Below are 5258 nucleotides of genomic sequence, written 5' to 3'. Positions count from 1 at the left end.
TTTGGTGTTCTCTGAGCATTCATTCATTCATTCCCAGTCTTTTGTTGCCCCGTCCCAACTTTTTTTAAATGTGTTGCAGGCATCCATTTCAAAATGAGCAAATATTTGCACAAAAACAATAAGTTTATCAGTTTGAACATTAAATATTTTGTCTTTGTGGTGTATTCAACTGAGTATAGGTTGAAGAGGATTTGCAAATCATTGTATTCTGTTTTTATTTACATTTTACACAACATCCCAACTTGGAATTGGGGTTGTATATAAAGTGAAATCCTGAGCCAGAATCTGGATTTGGATCACCTCCAACATTCAGTGGAGTCTTCCATGCCCTAATATATACGATGTAAATTTGGTGAGAATCCGTGAAGTAGTTTTGATGTAATTGAGTGAACAGACAGACAGACAGACAAATAAATAAATAAACACAGATGATTTTATTACATCCTTGGTGGACATAATAACCATCATGGAGGAAACAAACCAGGATAAACTCTTTTCCAGTCACAAACCTCTTTTTGGATTTTCTGCTGTGTGGTACTTGAAGAAACTGTTTGGTGTTGACTGAGCGGACGCGTCTATCATCAGCAGAACGTCATTATTCATTTGGCTGCTTTTCTGACCATTCATGTGAATGTTAAGTGGCTAACAACGTGAGCGAGAGAGTTACCTTCTATGACGTGAGTATCGTCCGCTGACGTGACCTTTGCCATCACATCCGGGTGTGGGACAACTGCTGCTCACACATGAACAGAAAACCAAAATCAATACATCGAGTCCCACTGAAGGTCTGCATGGACACGGTCAGATATCTTACCTCAGCTCCTTTATCTCTGGTCCCGTGAGCTCTGATGACACTACGAACACAATGAAAAGAACATTTAAAAAAGTTAAATGACAGCAACCATATTTGTGTTCAAATGTACTGTGAGTCTTATAATTATTGATTACAGATTTGTTTCTGATTGACTGAAGACCAGTTCATCTTTGTATCCTTACTCACCACGGGTTCCTTTGTAACGGGTTCGGCTTCGTGTTTCTGTTGTATCCTGGTTCATCTGTAACAGACAGATACAGAAATGTTACATGCAGTTACAAAGCCAGGCAATAATAATAATAATAATAATAATAATAATATAAACTACAGTTGAAGAGAGAGCTGAGTAGGGAGCAAAGCTCTCGATTTACCGATCGATCTACGTTCCGATCCTCACCTATGGTCATGAGATTTGGCTCATGACAGAAAGAACGAGATCGCGAGTACAAGCGGCCGAGATGAGTTTCCTCCGCAGGGTGGCTGGGTGCTCCCTTAGAGATAGGGTGAGGAGCTCGGTCACTCGGGAGGAGCTCGTAGTCGAGCCGCTGTTCCTCCACGTCGAAAGGAGTCAGCTGAGGTGGCTCGGGCATCTTTTCCGGATGCCCCCTGGACGCCTCACTGGAGAGGTGTTCCGGGCACGTCCCATTGGGAGGAGGCCCCGGGGAAGACCCAGGACACGCTGGAGGGACTACATCTCTCGGCTGGCTTGGCAACGCCTTGGGGTTCCCCCGGAGGAGCTGGGGGAGGTGTGTGTGGATCGGGAGGTCTGGGCAGCTTTGCTTGAGCTGCTGCCCCCGCGACCCGACTCCGGATAAAGCAGAAGAAAATGGATGGATGGAGAAACTACAGCACTGCACTCATTATTTATTATTATTTATTATTACTTATTATTATTATTATTATTATTATTGATGTTCAGGTCCCTGCTGTCTGTCTCATGTCTCTTTTTAGTATCTAGTTATGCCCTCAGTTTTGAATTCTTCCTACCGCTTGTAGGTGCTTATGTGCACTATTTGTTTTTGTCTAAATTTGCCGAGGTTCACTGACAAATGTATTTCTGGCTCCAGCTCCTTTGTAGCCCACCAGGTATTCAGAACACACAAACAAAGTCATAATAAATACAAACCCTGAAACACGACTGCATGCTGTTGGTTTTACTCTTCCCATGTTCGCACACAGCAGCTGTGCTGAACATCGGTCTGCTGTCTTGTGCTGCTCCGATTCCACACACCTCAGTGTGTAAAAAAAGTCCTTACTTCCAAATCCTACAAGTTCCACATGATGGTCAGTAAACATCCAATCATCACATTTTTGTTCCTTGATTCTTTCGTTTGTCCGTCCACAATCATTAAGCCGCTAGCATCGCTAATGCGAATGGCTGGGAAGTGGTTCAAGTCTCATGTCCACGTCACAGCTCTCCCCTTCAGATCGCTAACACAGCCATCCGCCGTCATCACCCACCATCACATTCCTTCCAACTCTTCGTAGATACACATCTCCAAAATTGGACAAATGTGAAACCTTGGACCTTGGACTGCAGATTGGCTTTGTTGAAACAACACTTTGAAGACATCCTACCTGTTCACTGCATCATGGGGTCAAACAGCAAGAGACAATGATGAAAATATCACTTGCTCTTTGATGTTTAAGGACCTGTGGACTACACTTGAAACCACTGTGCTGAAAATTATCAACCTGTCACTAACATCGCTTTCTGTTCCTGTATGTTTTAAATTCATTAAACCCTTAAGAATCCTAACTCGGACCCAGGATCATTGATAAATTACACACGAATATCATATTTGCCTTTTTGCACTAAAATTTTTGGAAAAGTACTTTCACAGCAGTTTGTGGATTATCTTGCTGAAGTAACCTCTCTGAGCCACTGCAGTCAGCATTTAGAACACACCACTCCACAGAGACAACACTTACTAAAGTGGTGAAAGATCTGCTGTGGATGAACTTAGATACCACCACAGTGTTGCTATTGTTGGATCTTAGTGATGTGTTTGATTATTGATGATATTGTTGGATAGACTTGAGAATTATTTTGGGATAACTGGTTGGGTTCTCTCATGGTTGATAGCATATTTATGTAACCTATCACAATGTTTCTTATATAAGAATACAAGAGCATTCTGTACTCGAGGTCAGCCACTGCCAGTCAGTTCAGTTGCCGTAAAGATGGCCACAGAACACCACCTCTGAGGTTTATTTGCCATAAAGGACAGGATAATGATGTCACAATGACAGCTGTGCTGAGAAATGAAGTAATTTTACTGTTAAAATATGAAGTGTGATTGAAATTATTTTGAGCCTGACCCAAAAAAATTAGGGTGTGTATTTTGAGACACCAAGAGTCCTCGTGAGAATATGTGAAGTTTTGACTAACTGAGTTTAGTGTTGCAAACACAATATTTCAGGGATGTGTGTCAGATTGGTAAAATGCCAGTACTGTTGTCATTTTCCAGGGGAGACTTCATTTGGTTCTGACTGAAGAACAGGAAACAACGAAACTTTCACCATGATGGGTTCCAAGACTTCGCACGGTTGATCAGAAAAGCATGAGGTTCTAGATGTCCAGGGAAAATCTTTGGCTTCTTGAGGCAGATCTGGATAACTTCATATGACGATTCGTGACCTGACTGAGACCTGGGTCCACTGAATTGGAGTATAAAGAACAGTTGAGGCATGGAAACATGTGGGTTCTGCCACCGCCAAAGAAAGCCAAAGCTGTCTCATTTACTGGAAAGGTAAAGGCCTCTGTCTTCTGAGATGGTGAGGACATCATAATGGTGGACAATCTCCAGAAGGAACAGACCATTAGTGGGGCCTATTAAGCTTCCCTTTTGCAACAACTGAAGCAGAACGAAGCAGAAGAGGTGTGGAATGCTCAGACGAGGTGTTCTGTTTCACCAGGACAATGTTCCCATCCACACATCAGTCATCACACTGGCTGCCGTTCAGGAATGTGGCTTCGAATTTGTTCCATACCCAATTAATTCCCCTGATTTGTCTACTTCAGACTTCAATCTGTTTCCAAACATGAAAAGGCATCTTTAGTGTGACAGAGGCCAGCAGGAGTTGCTGTGCACACGGTAGTCAGTAAACCTCAGGAAATGCCAAAACACGCTCTGGCCACAAACGCCAGGACCCGTGGCTTTCAGCCTCCTGGTTAGAGCGCCTGCCTCTCGTGCTGGAGATCATGAGTTTGCATCCCAAACGCAACAGAGGAGAGAAACACATACACAACATAGAAATTAAACTGGAACTCATGATGATACTGATAATGATGTCACAGTGGAGGACTTCCTTCAACTCCAGAATCAGACCTCCTGGGAGAACAGGATTACGGGTCTACGGCTGGAACAGTCTGTGGACGAGACATGTCCAGCATGTTTTAAACATTTATGCTTTATTGTTTTGTATCATTGATATATTCACCTCTGTATGTTTATATTGATTTTACAAATTAAACTCAATCAATCCAACAGAAAGCTGCACACTGATTTTCTTTGTAGGCTTCAGCAGTAACCACGACCAGAACCGGCTGGTTCCGGACCCTAATTCTAGTCTACATGCGGTGGACGAACAGGTTAGTCACGTGACGTCATAACAGCCCTTCACCGTGTGTGTGACGTCGGCGACCTGAATGGTCACTGACTGACGCTGACGTAGTGTGACGTCAGGAATGAAGGCCGAGGCGCTTCTATCTGCAAAAACATAATAACGTTCACATCGACTGTAACGTCACCAAAGGCTCCGCGTGGCCGCCGGACCGAATCCACGACAAGTCCGTCACACGTCTGTCCGTCACACTGAGTCCAAACCGGCAGGAGCCCGTCAGGCCTGCAGCCGCACGAAATACCGACGGATACGTCAACTGACGTCTTTTGTCCTTACCTTGCCCTCACACTGCGCCGCCCTCCTCCGCTCACACATGAACGGGCCGCAAACAGCCCAGGTTCGATCCCCCAAAGGATCAGCACGTCGCTCCCAGAAATGCTCAGGCTGTCGGACTCAAGACCCGGACAGCGACGCTGCAGCTTTCAGCACCGTGGACAGAGACTCGGCTCCGCCCCGTCAGGCAAGAGGAGGAACTGCAGCTTTCAGCACCGTGGACAGAGACTCGGCTCCGCCCCGTCAGGCATGAGGAGGAACTGCAGCTTTCAGCACCGTGGACAGAGACTCGGCTCCGCCCCGTCAGGCATGAGGAGGAACTGCAGCTTTCAGCACCGTGGTCAGATGCTCCGCACCGCCGGCTCCGCCCTTTTCACCTCTGATTGGCTCGTATGCGGTGGGGGGGGAAGGTTCCGCCCTTTTGGCCTCTGATTGGCTAGAAGGTGAGCAGCAGTAGAAGTCTTTTCAAAATGTTATCTGATGATCGAGCATGACAGACTGACTGACTGACTGACAGCTGAGCAGAGAGAAATGTTTTAAAAGT

At 45.3% G+C, this 5258-nt stretch overlaps 1 long non-coding RNA gene across 1 annotated transcript; it reads right to left on the bottom strand.

The window, feature by feature from the left end:
* Positions 1-656: 656 nt before the first annotated feature.
* LOC117512883 lies at positions 657-4891 on the bottom strand. The gene is made up of 4 exons (XR_004561408.1): positions 4718-4891; positions 1001-1055; positions 815-854; positions 657-733 (listed from the first exon to the last, which is right to left on the bottom strand). It is a non-coding gene; the product is annotated as an uncharacterized LOC117512883 (long non-coding RNA).
* Between the last annotated feature and the right edge of the window lie 367 nt (positions 4892-5258).

This window comes from Thalassophryne amazonica, chromosome 6 (assembly GCF_902500255.1).
Source record: "Thalassophryne amazonica chromosome 6, fThaAma1.1, whole genome shotgun sequence".
Taxonomy (NCBI): Eukaryota; Metazoa; Chordata; class Actinopteri; order Batrachoidiformes; family Batrachoididae; genus Thalassophryne; species Thalassophryne amazonica.
Note: the sequence above shows the minus strand (reverse complement) of the source record. Positions and strands in the feature narration are given on the sequence as shown.